We start from the raw sequence: 16,322 nt of genomic DNA, 5'->3' as shown, positions 1-16,322 counted from the left end.
AAGTCCCAGGTGTGTTAGCAAGACCAGAGGGGGCGGGAGCTGGAGAATGCCTGCTCTTCTTTAGCAATAACTTTGTCAGTATTGAGATCTGTAAGTATTACCATAAGATTGAAGCTGATCAATATGCCTATAAAATTTACAATTTATAATGATCAAAGTATCAAAGTTGAGCTTCTAAAAGGGTGTCTAACACTACATTCAAGTCCTTCTTCCATTGTTACTACCTTATAACTTTAATTCTTTGTAGTTTAAGATGTTTGAAATATTTTCCAAGTGTGGCAGTGTATGCCTGTAATCGCAGCATTTAGTAGTTGAGGAGTTACAGGCAAACCTGAGCTGTACAGTGAGCTTCCAGCCAGACTGGGCTATGTAGCAAGACTTGTTTCAAGATAACAATAGAAATTTAAAATACAGTATTTAAATAATTTTATCTACTGTTCTGTGGTTAACAGCATTAACAATTAAGAGTAATAGCCTCTATAGAAATCTCATATTCATTTGAATTAATATTTCATATTAAGTGCTACCTACTATGGAGTTTTCCATATTACAGTTAAATCTGAAGTTGGTCTAGATGTGGTAGGTTGAAGAATCATAGAAATATCAATATCTCATATTAATTTGAAGAATTTCACTTTGCTGATTTTACTTCAATATTTTACCTTTTTTTAAACTAGCAGATTTAAAAAAAAATCCTCTGACACAGCAATGAACTGTATTTTGACCAGACTCTAAGTGCCTTAGGCTTCTTTATACTAGCATAGGTTACTTGAACCCACTTTGTGCTAAAACATAATAGCACAGAAGAGAAAAGAAATCAACCAAAAGAAAATTAGAACTGTACTACCTTGGTAACTTGCCCACAAAAGGCATGACATTTCAACTGTCAAAGACAGTCCTATCCAACAGGAAAAAGTTATTCATTCACTACTTAACAAGTAGAGTGCCTAGAAAATGCCAAACACTATTCCAGAAGGTAGGTTTTATAGCATTGAGCAGATGGGGCAGCCCCAACCCTACTTTCTAATAGGAAGAGATAATATTAAACTGTGATGGAATGCTATGAAGAAAATAAAGTAGGACTGTGGATTGGCTTCAGATAGGAAAAGTCAGGAGGTAAAGTGATCACAAGGGCCTCTGTGGGTCGATGCCATTTGAGGTTAGCCCTAAGTGATGAGAAAACTTTACCCTTAATCCTGCAACTGTGGGGTGAGATGGGAATGAGTCAAGTTCATGTTGAAGAACCATCACAGGCAACTTGTGGGTGGGTACGGTAGGAAAAACTGGAAGAGAGCGAGGGAAAGAGTGACATTGCCCCAAAAGAAATGTTCTCATTACCTGACTTATGTAACTGCAAACGCTCTGTACATCAGCTTTTACAATAACAATAAAAAAAGATCACTGGGAGGAAAGAATTGAGCATTCATGAATGGAAATCTAGATTCCCTTTAGAATCTGTGCTTTAAACAATTTTTTAAAAAACAGCAAAACCCTAAACCTAGTCTTTTAAGACTTTTGTCTATTTAAGGAGCCACTTATTTTTTTAATATCCACGTGATTTTCACACTTTGTTAATTACTTCCCTGCCATTTAAGTAGACACGTTCACCAGAAAGATTCCTTCAAAAGTCTGACACCTCCCTCACTAGACTCCATCCAAATTCTGAATGAGACTGGACCCAGCCTTGCAGCCAATCAGCGCTCCTTCCACCAACTCATTAACCCAGCCAGGTGGAATTCTGTAGCCCTTCTAAAACAAAACAACCAACCCAACAAACGGGGGAAGGGGGGCTAAGGTGGAGAACCTGACCCAGTCAAAGTTACAGTATGAAGAAGGGGAGACCAACTCCCAGGGCCCTTTTGCCAGGAACTCTTCCCCACCCCTCCAGGCGTCATCACTGCAGGCGAAGGGCCGCTCAGCCGGGGTCGGAGGCACAGGGCGGGTAGGCGCGGGTGTGTGTAACCCCGCATGAATCACCCGAGCTCCGTCCGCGGGGCGATGATGATTCATTCACCGCCCTGGAGCTCACCCGCCACACGTTCCGGGTGTACTACGAACGGCCGCTGGCTGCTTCCTTAATATTAAACAAATGTTTCAAAGTACAATCGCCTGGAGTCAGAAACCTATAGACCCAAGCGAGATGGCAGAGGGGAAACGGCAGGATTTGGCCGCCGCTGGAGTGTTCTCAGGGTTGGGGCGGTTGGGGGTAAAGGGGGGGTGGCGAGGTTCGCGGCGGCCCCTACCCCACTCCACCCCACCCCACCCGGGGCACGCTCGCCGGCGGGGCCCGCCGGGGCGCACAGGTGGGTCCCCCCCCCCCGCCGCCCCGCCTGCCTCCTGCGGGCTCCCTGCCGCTCACGGAAGGCCAACGCGCCCTCGCCGACGCGCCTCCCGCTCTCCCCTTTCCTCTCCGTTGACATCTTATATAATAACCCGAGCTAATCAAAACGGAAGCGACGCGCGCTGCCAGAGCCGATCTGCCGGCCAAGAACCGATGCTCACGCCCCAAGCCTGCGAGACCCCCCCCCCCAACCCGGCCACCCCTCCAAAAACGAACTAGGCTCCGGGACGCGCGGCTCCCGAGAGGGGGAAGGGCCCGAGCGCCTTCTCGACTCGTCCCTTCCACCCGCCGAGGCGCTGGCTGTGGCCGGTCCCCACCAGGAAGCCGCGAGCGTCACAAACTGCGTCAGCTCCTTCAAACACAGTGCACCGTCTCCCTCCAGCCCCGGGATCCACCGCTCCCGTGCCGGGGCCGCGGCCCGAGCTGGGAGGCGCCCCTCTAGGGAGGAGAAAGTTCCTCCGGGGCCCTCCCCTCGCCCGCCACAGCGCCCGGCCCTGCCAGCGCCTCTAGTCCCCGATCTCCGCGCGCCGCCGGCCCGCGCCAATGTCAGGTCCGGCAACTTGGGACCCCCCTCCAAGCCTCCAGCGCGGCGCGGCCCCCCTCCAGCCCGCCAGGCTCGCCGGGCGTCCGGGGCCTCCCCGGCTCCCTTCCACCCACAGGCCAGCGGCAAACAGTCATGCCAGAAACTTCCTCCGGCCTCGCGGGGCCGAGCCGCCGCCTTGGTCCCCGCGCGCATCGCCCTTACCTAGCTCTCGAGAGGCCACGATCCGGGCGGGCCGCGCGGGGCGCGTGGTGCGTGAGCGCGCGCGCGTGGGGCGGTAGGTGAGGGAGGCCGTGCCGCCGGGGGCGGGGCGGGGCGGCGGGGTGCGAGCGGAGCGGGGTGCAGGGCAGGGCCGGCCCCGGCGAGCGGGCGGGCGGGCGCGAGGAGAGCGGAGCCGGCGGTGATGGTGGTGGTGGCGGCAGCGGCGGCGGCGGTGGCGGCGGCGACGGGCGCGGGGCGAGCGCGCCAAGTGGGCGGAGGAGTTGCCGTGGGTTTGTTTACGCATTGCTGCCCGGCTCGGGGCACAGCCCGCACTCCCTGATTGGACACAAACTGGGGCACAGCCTCTCGCCGCCGCCGTCGGCCAGGCCTCCTCGAGCCGCCGCCGCGCCGCTCCCGGGAGCGCCTGCCGGGCACGGGCCCCTGGTGATAAGCTAGGCCTGGAGGGGACGAGCGCGGCGCCCCGTCCGGGGCCCGGCACGGAGCCAAGCATTCGCGCTGGGTTCGCACTCGCCCACCTGTAGTGGTCCGACCTTGGCAAGGAGAAACTCGAAACTTCTCAGGCTTCCCACTATCGAACTGCAAAAGCCATTTCCCGCCCAACACACACACACACACACAGCTTGACCATCAATAGGTTAAAAAGAAAAAGCAGTTCAAAGATGAATATTCTCCTTTGGTGAAGTCGAGGCTTTCTATATACCCTGCCATGGAGAGTTTGCCAATCCTTCCCTACCTCATGCTTCTCTGCTTCTAATCGGTCTTCACAGCACTCAAAGTTGCCTTCCCAGAAGTGACCTGACCACTGTTTTATTTTTGTCCCGTACTGGGGCTTGAACTCGAGGTCTGGGAGCTGCCTCTCAGCTTTTTCGCTCAAGGCTAGTGTTTTACAACTAGTGTCGTAACTCCACTTCCAACTTTTGCCACTCTGATGCTGAATCTCCTCCCCTGAGTCTCCATGGCCTCAAGCTCCAATGCCTTAAGTTTCAGAGACCACCCCTCCCCCCCCACCAGCTGGGCCTTCGCTTGCTTTTCATCCTTCTGCCAACTGCCTAACAGTCACCTCAAAGCTCCTGTCTACAAACAACACTTCCCTCACAAGTCTGTGGCTTTTCACACTCTTCCAGTTGGAGCCCAGCTCTGTTCTTTGCTAGAAAACTCAGAACACAGCCCTCCCTGCACCTGAAACTCTCACTAGACTCAGCTCCTATACCATCTTCCACCATTTCTTCAGGACTCCGGAGTAGAATCTCCCCCCTCCCTCTATTACCCCCCCCCCCCCGTGTTGCTGCCATCAATCTGATTTGGGCGTCAGTGATGTGACTACTATGTGCTTCACTAACCTGAAGATCTGTTAAGAAGAGGGGCTTGGGTTTTAACCTAGCTTAAGCCACAGATGGGAAAAAGGAAAGCTGCTTCAGAACAATACTGTTTTGTCTCTCAGAGTCTGAAGCTCTGCTGGGACTGGCGGAATACAAGAATCTCTGTTAGGTGTCTGTCCTGATTGATATAGACCATAAACCTCATCTTGCCCAAAGGAAGCATTTCCGAAAAGCAGGCCATCCCCTCCACTTTTCCTTTTCTTTCTACCCCCTGCCACACCTTACTATGTGCCTCATAATGGGCACTTAGCCCTGGCTTAGAGGAATAAAATTCGCCATGTTCCTTGTGGCTCAAAATGATCAAAGTGAATACAGTAAATCATGAAGGAATAGATATGAATTCAGTTATTTTACAGATATTATCTAGGATAAGATCTTCCAAGTCCTAGTAGCTAGTGTGGATTTGTTTGATCAAACACAATTTCTTATGGGCCCTTAACTCATGAGATGGCTGAATTTGTTTCTATGTATAAATGTCTGCCTGTTCCCCCACTGGGAAAGTGTCTTTGACCTAGGGAGGTGAATCCAAGTGAAAGTAAAGTTTTCTTTAGCAGATAATCCAACAGTGATTATTTAATGCCACCAATTAGTTACAAATGTGTTGAAAGAACTGGAAGTGCAGGTCAGAGTGAGGCAATCTTGAGATTAGCAACTGCTGGAATCATCTCCTCCCCCAGGGGCTGGAGGGACAAAGAGAGGAAGCTGCCAGAATCCAAAAAGGCTTGTCCAGTGGGGAGCTGAAAAGATGAAGGAAGCATAGCTTTTCCTGGAGACTCCTTTTGAATTAGTGGCTGGGGGAGAGGTTCTTGGCTGCCTCCTTCCTTCCACCCTCCAGGGCTATCTCGTCCCAGGAAGCAAGAGAAGCAATAAGAGTTAGACCAGAGAAAGGAGAAATCATTTGAATGCATAGTATCAAGTGGCTGGCATCCTGGTCTTGGGTGTAGCACTTGGTTGCTTCTGGGACTACTCAAAGTCACGTTCTGCAATACAGCCTTTTCTTCCTGAACCGGAACTTCCTTTGTCTTTTCCCCTGGCGCCTTTTCTCCTTCTATTCTTTTTTTCTTCTTCATGACTTCTTTACATTTCCTTTTTGTCTTCTCTCTTACCAGAGTTCTGGTGAGATCGTTCTTACTTACTGGCATACAGCCTACCAGTTTCTCCTATCCATTCACAAGGCAGAAAGAGGGCAAGTAGAAGAGCACTAATCCCATTTACAAGGGCTCCATTCTTTAGACATAATCACCTACTAAAGGTCCCACCCTCCTATACCCTCACATTGGGGATTAGGATTCCTAAAGGTGAAATTGAAGTTTCACAGACATTCAGTTCATTATTCAATATAAAAGCACAGTGCCTAGTATATAGTCAGTACTCAATCAACAGAAATGAATAATAATATATACCTATGCCCACCCTGATGCATCCCCCCCCACATCATTTTACCATTTGTGAAAATATGGTGCTCCTCTACTTTGCTCTTTAAAGTTCTCTACTATCTTCGAATGCCTTTACATTTCCTGATGTCTACTCCTACCAGCTGTTTTCCCTCACCAGTCTCAGCAGCCATGGCATACTATGAAGTTCCAGAGGGAGGCAGGGAACATGAAAAAATAGCCATAGACATGTATTTCATTGTCAACCATCCAGCTTAAAAATTCTAATATAGTACAATTTTGCTAATTTGAATTTCAGAGGGCCAAATATCATTGATGTAAGAGGATCTGAATTATCCATTGTTACTCAGCCCAGGTTCAACCTAAATTTTCAGTAGATCCTTGGTGGACTCAAAAGGGTACCAAGAAAAAGCCTTCTTAAATTTAGGGTGCCTAATCCATCCACAAAATTGTGGTGGAAGACAACAACGTTTTTCCCTCTGCCCTTGTTTTCTGGTGCTCTGCCAGTTGAATCACCATTCAAACTCCCCCAATTCCATGATCTTCACACAGCCTATTCTTTCTGTACTATAAGCATCTTAAGACAATGAACCTAAATGGAACTTTGATCTCAAAAACCCGTATCTAAGACAGGTTCCCAGGTGTCAAAATGACTGACTTGAGCAATGCTGTGAATTGGAAGGCATCCCTTGTTCCTGCCCATTCAAATCTTTTATCTCCTCAATTGAATGACCATAGATAGTTTTCATCCTATGTTTATTCACCAGAGATCATGACAACAGCTGAATGTAGAATAAATGCAATTTACAATAAAAAAGCACAATCAAAGAAGTTTGCTTTAGTGGTACAAATCGAAACAGCATTTAAGAGGTCAGGAAGACTTTTTGTTTGTTTGAGCAGTTATTACACTTTCCTAAATCTTCACCTTTGCACCACATAATCCCAAGCTTTCTGCTCCAACAAAGTCTATTTGACTGTCATCATTATACATTTTGCTTTAGATTTCTTAGGCTAATTTTTAGACAGCCTTGCTTCTACATATAGCTGTATTAATTATCTTGCCCAGGCCATTCCTATAAAAGGCACAATTTTACTAAACTTCTTTTAAAAACACAACGATTGTCCCATTTTTCTTCTTCTACCTCAAAGCCAAATTTATAATCCAATCCCTTAATCTCTAAAACTCTACCTTCCAAATTAATCCTTAGGATTAATTCTAGATTATCTTTTTGATTTGTGAATGAGGAAACAGTGGCATTAGCTAAGAAATGTTAGGGGTAGAGTTCTGAAGTAACTTATTCAATGTTCCATCTACTTATCTCATTTGTCTCAAAAACATACCTAAAAGTGGAGCCCCATTCCCAACTCTCTGACTTCTCAATTTCTGCCTGTCATCTCCATTCTGTTGGGATCATTTTGGGTTAAAATTGATAATCTTTTATTCTTCCTTCTCTTTAGACTTTCACTTACAGTTCAGTTTTTCCTCCCTTACTTGTCTTTTAAATCTGAACTAGATCATAATTCAGAGCAGTTTCTCTTTACAACTCTGTTGCTACAATAGGTTGTTAATGGTTTCACTGTCTCCAACCCCCACCATATAAAATGAACTTAGCAGAACCATCTTAACGCAACTCAACTTTTTATAGTTATAATAAAACAGTGCCATTTTGCTATATAAAAATCAAATCTAACATACTTTTAGACTATCAATAAAATATGAGTTTATGATTGTCAAGCCTTTTCAGTTCTGAAATATATAGTTGTAGCTGGCTGTGTGACCTTGGGCACATTTTTCATGAACTAGAATGTCCTCAGTATGAACTGGTGATAGTAATGTACATGTGTCTACCTCAAAATAGTTTAATTAAATGATATAATTAATGTGAAGTGCTCAAAATTATATACTGTATTGGTATTATTATACTGACATGTGTGTGTGTGTGTGTGTGTGTGTGTGTGTGTGTGTGTGTGTGTATCAGTACTGGGGCTTGAACTCAGGGCCTCTCACTCTTGCTTGGCTTCTACATTCAAGGCTGATGCCATACCTCCTCAAGCCATACCTCTACTTCTGACTTTTTGCTGGTTACTTGGAGATAAGAGTCTTATGAACTTTTCTGCCCTGGCAGGCAGGCCTTGTTTTGGATGTTTGTTTTTTTAACCACAGACTTTTCAACCTCAAAAGACAAATTTAGGAAAGGAAATCTCTCCAGTGGCTTCCCAGCAAATAGTTCTTTGGTCTTTACTACAGTGTTCTATTTCCTTCCCTTAGGCATGTTTTGCACCACAATCATCAAAAATCCTCTGGTTTAACTGTCTTCTGTCCTTTGATGATGAGAAAAAATAAAACAAAATACCCATTTCCTGGTTTTGAATTCCCTTTTTCAAGAGTTCCATGAGTTCTTCCTTAGCCCACTTTATTTCTGTATTGTATATGACACGCATGCCTTCTCTGCTCCTGTTTTCCTCAAGTATGTGTGTGTATTTCTCCCCAAGCATCTGGTTATTTATGTTTGAACATCTGGTCTTTGTGATTCATGGCAGAAATTGACCTTGACCTTCTTAATAATGAGATTTTTATAGATCCTAGAATCATAAAATGTTAATGCCGGAAGGACGTTTGTAGATAACAGAGGCCAACAGATTCCTTTTATAGTGAGGATCCATGATCCAGAGAAGCCAAATGTCAGAAGCAAATTTCTGACAGCTAATCTTTGGTAAGAGGAAGCTAGAACCATACCCAACACTTCTGTTTCATTTGTTTCTTGAGTTAGATCGGGATGCTTGGAAATATTCATGTGAGGAATTTACGAAGTGTCTTCTATAAGTTTTCATACTAGTACTATTCCTAGTACATTTGTAGGAGGCAAAGAGGAGTAAGAATTCCATGACTGAAAAAATTCAAGCACAATGAGATATCCATTATAGAGATGTGACTATATTCTTTAATGACCGTTGTTCTGTTCCAGTGGTACTATGAACAGTGCCTGGTGCACAGTAAATTCTCAACAATGTTTATGACAATGATGGTAAATGATGATTGGGGCCTCATACTATTCTGCTCTCAATCTTTTCCTATTATTTTGTTCTCTATAATCACAGTGCTGTTTCAGAGTTTCAAGTCTTCTAGAACCCTGACACATCAAGTGTAGAGTTCTTTATGAGGGCATGGGTGGGTATTCAACAGCTGTCTTTTCTGGTAATGACAATGGTGATAACTCTGAATGGTTGCAGATCCCCTCCTGAGCACATAGACATATTTTTAAACCTTTCTAAACTTGAGGAAGTGTATTCCTAAAATTTAAGCAGTTATTGTATAAATGAAGCATATTTTAGCTAGGTAGTTTGGAAAATACTGGATGAAAGAAAATTAAGTGGTGATTTTCTTGTTGCTTTATTTTTTAAAAAAATAAGAACGTTCAGGATTTTTTCAACAATAATGCGAATTCTAAATTTCTAAGGGAGAAAGGTGATAAAATATAAAGACTTCTCTAAACATATTTGACCATAAAATCAGCTATTAGTTGGTCACCTTTCTAATAGAATTAGGATTGGTATAACATGGAACTAACTTTGAGAAATGCTCAATATAATTTGGGTTTCAATTAGGTAAAGTACATACTCAATAACTCTAAACTTGTCTTTTCAAATGATAAAATACCTTTTCCTAGGGCAGAATCCCCCCCCCCTTACACACACTAGTGTAATTGCTAAATATGTTTCCCTTTCATATCCTTTCAAGACTTAGGTGCTGTTCCTTCTTAGCCTGAATTTGTTCAGACAGAAAAATCATTGGTTACATCTGACTTCATATGTGAGCTGCTGAATTCCCATAATCATTTCAGCTGACCTAATCATAAAGTTTTCAAGGTATAGAGTAAAAAAAAAACTTAATTATAGCAATACAAACTAACTGTTGTTGAGTGTGCACTGGGGACAATATATTGTGTTAACAGCTTTACATGTAATATCCTATGCCGCTCTCACTACAACTCTATGTGGCAGGCATTATTAATATTCCCATGTTCCATACAAGGAAACTTTAGAATTTAAGTAATTGTGCCCAAGAAGGTTCCACATGAAGGGGTAATGGGGTAGTAGTGGCAGGATTGGAGCTGGTACCAGAACCTATGTTTAACCTTTAACGATTACCTAGCACTGCTATTTCAGTGTTGGTTCTGTTTTTCTCCCTCCTCAACCAGCATCCTGTAAGAACAAAGGCCTCTGGGTCCAACCTTCAATAGTTTGGCCTCGAACCTGGTGCACTTTTACCAATGCTCATTTAAAAGAGTCCAAACCATGCAAGTTTTGAACCTACCTCCATCAAACACATGGAATTTTCATCGATGTGCCAGGTGAGTTCAAGCTCCTTCCTCTTGCAAATCACCCCTCACTGGCTTTTGAGCATCCTAAATAAGTAATCTTGTCCATTCTTCATTCATCCAAACAGACAATGGTCCTGGCCCTGGCCCTGGCAACCGAATTTACCTGTAAATAGCAAATGCTTTAGAAAGCACTGTTGTTGTCTTTGCTAGTTTTGTTGGCACTAGTTGGACAGACTCTTGACCTTTGGGAACCCTTTCAGCCCTTAAGATCTTTCAATATAAAACAAAAATGCAACAAGCAAACTAAAACAAAAAAGTCACATAGCCGCAGTGGATGGGGGGTCAAGCGGAGCTGGGGGTCTCCCTGCCCCCCTGGTTGCCATGCGACGTCTGTGACCTCACGTGCGCGTCTCCAGCGCCCAGCGAGCAAGTCGGTTATGAGCGCCAGTCAGTCTTTTAGGCTATCAAAGGGCATTTATGAGATAAATGTGACCGCCTCCCCGCCGGGGGCTCTTGGATCTATAGTGGAGGCTATGCCCCAGTCCCCCAGCCAAGAATGACCAAAATCCCTGTGAGTTGCTGGGTCGTGGTTGGCTGGATGCTGCCTGGGAAGGACTTTGGCAACGGTATCTCTCTCTGTGACCTTGGCCTCCGCGGCAGTCAGGCCCAGCAGCCGCCCCAGCGCCCAGGCCAGCGGGACCTTGTTTTCCTCACATGGGTTTCCTCTAAACATCATCATGTGGGGGCCAAATATTGCTGCTGAGAACTCGCACAGGAATGCCCGGATGTCTCCGTACCCTGGCTCTAAGGTGGTGCGATGCCATGTCCCCAACGAGAAAGTGAGCTGGCTGGTTGAGTGGAGAGAGTACAACCCGGTGGAGTACACGGCCAGCTTGGTCTTGGCCAGGCCCCAGTGGGCAGATCCACAGCTGGGCGAAAGAAACTTCTGTCCGAGATTTAACGAAAGGGATGGCAATGTGGAGAGAAGGAGCCAGGAAGGCTTTTATGAGGTTAGAAATGGTAGACCGAAAAATCCCGTAGGCAGGACAGGGATGTCTGGCCGAGGGATTTTGGGGCGCTGGGGTCCCAACCATGCCGTTGAGCCCATTGTCACCAGGTGGAAAAGGGATAGCATGGGAAACACAGTGACCCATCCTGTGTCGAGGAAAAATATTCTGCAGTTCGTGGCCATTAAAAGGAAGGACTGTGGGAAATGGGCAATTCCGGGGGGGATGATGGATCCAGGAGAGAGCACCAGCGTCACCCTGAGGAGAGAATTCGGCGTCGAAGCCACGAACTCTCTACGCAAGTCGAAGGCGGAGAGGCAGATGCTGGAGAAACAGTTACACAGACTCTTCAGCCAGGAACAGTTTGTAATCTATAAAGGCTACGTGGATGATCCTCGGAACACGGACAACGCGTGGATGGAGACGGAGGCGGTGAACTACCACGATGAAACAGGTGAAATAACGTGCCATCTTCCCCTCAAGGCTGGCGATGACGCCAAGGAGGCGAAGTGGGTAGACATTTTTGACACACTCAAGCTTTACGCCAGCCATTGGCAATTTATTCAATTCGTGGCTGAGAAGCGAGGTGCCCACTGGAAGGAGGAGCGCTACCTTGGGCATCAGAGATAGATCTTGGAGTGTCATGGAAGCCAAATGAACCAGGGTGGATTAAAAAAAAATAGTTTAGAACCTCTGCTAAACAGCTCTCAAACTGTGCACAGTATGAAACCTTGGTTATCAATGAAGAATATTAGACAAATATGGAAGAATGGGGTCACAAACGTTTTGGCTTTCCAATTAAAGAATATCATCACATATTGTATATGTCGTATACATGGTTTAGAACAATTTAAACAGTTAATTGTGGGTAAAACAGATGTTATTCTTATGCCACTATTTCTCATCCAATTCGCATTAGTCAGTTCTGACAACTTGCAATGAGACCTCCTCCAACATAAAAATCTGAATTTGGGGGTTACATTTGTTTTTCAAATTTAGCCTTAGGTAGTTTTTCTATTTGTTACCCTGTGAGCAAAGAAGCTATCTGGCTAGTCTCACTTTTAGTACCTTCAGCTTTATGAGAAACCTTCCATCTCTATTTTTAGTCCATAAAGATCAACTATTAGCCAGACCAAAAAAAAAATATATACAGCAATAAAATAAGCTGGTCTTCTGTTTATCAGAACTGTTTCTGTCTGAAGAGAATGGACTAAATCAGGACATTGGTTCCTCCTTATCTCAGAAAAAAAGGTGCCCCAAAGGCAGATTACTAAATGTTATTCATTCCTACTTTTTAATAATAATAATAATAATAATAATAATAACCAAAAGTCCAAATAGAGAAAATTGCTAATGCGGAGATGTCAGGTTGCCCTCTGATGCCAAGAATGATGGGATTCCAATAGCAACAGACAGGCTCCAAATGTTTTTTTCTTATTACCTAAAACAAGCCAGTTAATTTTACTTATAACACATGGAAAAAATAACAAACTACCACAGTGACCCATTGTGGCTTAGGGGAAAAAAGACTATTGGGAGCTAGGTGTTGGTGGCTCACTCCTATAATCCTAGCTACTCAGGAAGCTGAGCTCTTAAGAATTTCAGTCTGAAGCCATCCCAGACAGGAAAGACCATCACTCCAATTAACCACCAAAAAGACAGAAGTGGAAGTGTGACTCAAGTGGTAGAACACTAGCCTGAGGGAAAAAAGCTCAGGAACAGCACTCAGGCCCCAAGTTCAAGCCCCGGGACTATCACACACAAAAAAGACTCAGGATATGAAGATCACCTCGGTAATAATGCTTATATTACTCTCCCTATGTGTGAGCAATTTTTCAGTATTTTATGTATGGCCATTCATTGCTAAGGCTCTATAAGGAGGGCACATTGTTCATAGTTGTCCATGCTCAGGATCAATACTACTCCTTCCTTGTGTATTCTACCACTACTTGTATTTAGGATATAACCATTTGTCATATATATATATATATATATATATATATATATATATATATATATTTCATCTCAGTAACTTTTGCAGGTAAGGTATGCTACTAGTTTTTATTTGAGTAATTCAGGTACCTTTTGGTATACATTTTTAAAATGTACAATTCTAAAAAATAACCTGAATATTATATAATCATTGGAAAAAACAAGAAGAAACAAAATTCTAAAAGTCTCAAATTTAATATATTTGGAATAGAATTCTTTATTGTCCCCCAAGATAATGATTTCTTTTTCACTGTTACCTGGAAAAGAGAGCCAAAATCCACCCATGTTGGACAAGAAAACATAGAATTACTCTGATTCCTTTTCTTTCCCTCAGCTCCCACATTCAGTCCATCCATAGAATTCAATTGCTTCTCCAGCAAACAGTATCCAGACTCATTCTCTGCTTTCTATCTTTATTGGCCACCCTAATCAAACACCATCCCTCCTGTAGGTATATACCTCACAGACCACCTGTCACCATTGTAATTCTTCATGTCATTTCTCACCAAACATGAAGTAACATTTTTGAGCCTTATTTCCCATCTATCCCTCTTAAAGCCATTCAACTGCTTTCCTTTGTACACAAAACATAAACTTTTTGTGCTGACCTATTCTGCCTGATGCTCCAGTCTGACCAGGTAATATTCCACACTCTACTAGGCTGGCTTTTTTTCCCTTTGGCACACTTCATGCTTGCTTCTGCCCCAGAGCCTTTGCTTTGATTTTCCTTGCCTAAATTGTCTATTCTCTTTATAATGTTGACTCCTTGCATTGTTCTAGTTTCATTCAAATAACACTTCCTGAAAGATGTTTTGTGAATCCGCTAATGTAGAGTAGTCCACCCAGTCTGCTTTTACATTCTTATCCAGTTTTATTTGCCAATACTTCTTAGTACCAGATGATATTGTGAATATTTTCTGTCTACCTTTTAAGAGAGCCTATAAGAGTAAGGATTTTTCTCTCTTGCAGACTATTGCTCCTAAATCAAAATAGTGTCTGGCTTGCCAACAAATTATTTTTGGAAAATAAATGCTCTTAAAAGTTTTCAAATTTTTCTCTTAAAAATTATAAATACAATCACATCACACTTAGCTTATTTAAACTATTTTGAACTAATTTCAGAGTTTAAAAATAGTACACAAAGTATTTGTATAACACTTGACCTTGCTTTGCCTAAGGTTGACTAAAGACAGTTCTTGGAACCAGAAAATTAACATCGACTTAATTCTTGTTACTATCAAGTACTCAACAGAATTTATTCAAAAAGTCCTAGAACTTCTACTAATGTCTTTTCTAAAACACAAAGATTCTATATCTCATTTAATTCTACATCTCATTTAACTACCATGTTTTACCTGCTCCAGTCTTTCTTTCAAAATCTTGACATTTTTGAGGCTCCTGGCAAGTTATTTTTATTAGAATTCATCACTATTTTCAGAAGCTGGTAGTCCTATAAGAAGATCACCTTCGTAGTAACAGCTAACACTTGCATTGCCCTTCTTACAAGAATGTTTTCAGTACTTTACGTTATTCCTAACGTTCATCCTATGAAGATGATTTTTCTAACACTTTCTTAGGAATAGATTGAGATCACATATTTTTTTCCAAGATTACTATGGACATATTACTTGATTGAATTTTCAAATTGCAAAAAAGTAAAATTTTCAGTGCAATTGCTTCTAGATACCAAATAATATATGCTGTATTTAAAAAATAACATTGAACTGGTTAAACTTGCAACCCATTAGTAGTAGTAGTAGTAGTAGTTGTTCCTCCTCCTCCTCTTCCTCTTCCTCCTTTGGGGGTTTTAAGGATTGAAGCCGGAGCCTCATACTCGATCGCTGGGTACTCTTGTCACTTGAGCCATGGCCCTGGACATTCTTGCTTTACTTATTTTGGGAATAGTGTCTCATGTTTTTTTTTTTTTTCCCAAGATTAGCCTGAACCATGATCTTTCTATTTATGCTTTTCATATAGCTTGTATGGTAGGTACATGCCATCATACCCAGCTGTTAGTTGAGATGGACTCTTGGTAACTTTTTTCCCAGGCTGTCCTCAAACCATAATTATTCTAAGCTCCTCAAAATGAGTAGCTGGGATTATAGATATAACTCACCATGTCCAGCCACTACTTTTTATTATTTTTTAATCAGGATTTTATGTATATATGCACACACAATTGAATATGTGTATATATAACTCTTAATCTTTTTGGCTAAGAGACTCTAACCTTCAATGTTTTATTCTCTCATCTTTTCCTTCCAGTACCTACATACAATTGAATGCTGTGTTATCTTATTCTATCTATGTTTATTATATGTGCAAGCATGAATACATGTGTGCATGTGCACACATACACGTGTACGCACAAATGAAAATATAGTCCCAGCTAATCTGAGCAAAAACATACCCCAAATAATGAAAGTAAAACGGTCTGGGTGTGTGGATCAATACTGCAAATAACCTCAAAACATAGAGACTTAGACAACAAATATATAATTCTTTCGTCTAAAGATTGACAGGGATGGGTTTGAATGGTCATTTTTTCTGGTCAAAACTGGGTTCATTCACGTCTGAGAACTGGTTATTGGTGGAACTAGGATGACCTGTTAATCTCTGACTGGATGAAGAGAACCTTCCCCGTGCCACATATTTCTCATGCTCTGTCATGCTAATCAGGCTTCTTATGGCAATGGCAGAGGAACAAAGGTCAAGTGGAAACATGCAAAATTCTTGAGTCTACTAGGCTTGGGTCCCAGGCACCAGATCACTTCCCTACTTCCTATTGAAAAAAAAAAAGGCAAAAGTTCACCCCAGATGCAGTGGGTGGAAAATGACTCCACCTCCTTAGTGAGAGACAATGGGAAGCTACCTGGCAAAGGTCAGGGGTGCAGATGGCTGAAGAATTGAGGCCATTTGTACATACAATCATTAGCTGTGCTTTTTCTTCCCTATGAACTTTATTAAGCTATCCTTCACATGTCACATAAGTTGCTTATTTAAAATGTACAATTCAATGATTTTTAAAGAGTTGTATAACAAATAGCACAGTCATTTTTAGAATGTTTTCATCACCACATAAAGAAGCTTAGGTCTCATGAATAGTCATTCCATTTGCAAACCT

The 16,322-nt window shown here is 43.1% G+C and overlaps 1 protein-coding gene and 1 pseudogene across 2 annotated transcripts in view; one reads left to right on the top strand and one right to left on the bottom strand.

Moving 5' to 3' along the window:
- Pcgf5 (polycomb group ring finger 5) overlaps nucleotides 1–3,257 on the bottom strand; it is a 99,563-nt gene extending 96,306 nt beyond the window's left edge. For both annotated transcript variants that reach the window (XM_070021179.1, XM_070021180.1), the window contains exon 1: nucleotides 3,087–3,257. The gene's annotated coding sequence lies outside the window, so the exon portion shown is untranslated. The remainder of the gene's footprint in view (nucleotides 1–3,086) is intronic.
- Nucleotides 3,258–10,614: 7,357 nt separating this feature from the next.
- Nucleotides 10,615–12,013, top strand: LOC138826120 (ADP-ribose pyrophosphatase, mitochondrial pseudogene; annotated as a pseudogene).
- Nucleotides 12,014–16,322: the final 4,309 nt, after the last annotated feature.

This window comes from Dipodomys merriami, unplaced genomic scaffold (genome assembly GCF_024711535.1).
Source record: "Dipodomys merriami isolate MVZ:Mamm:240054 unplaced genomic scaffold, mDipMer1.0.p SCAF_14, whole genome shotgun sequence".
Taxonomy (NCBI): Eukaryota; Metazoa; Chordata; class Mammalia; order Rodentia; family Heteromyidae; genus Dipodomys; species Dipodomys merriami.
Note: the sequence above shows the minus strand (reverse complement) of the source record. Positions and strands in the feature narration are given on the sequence as shown.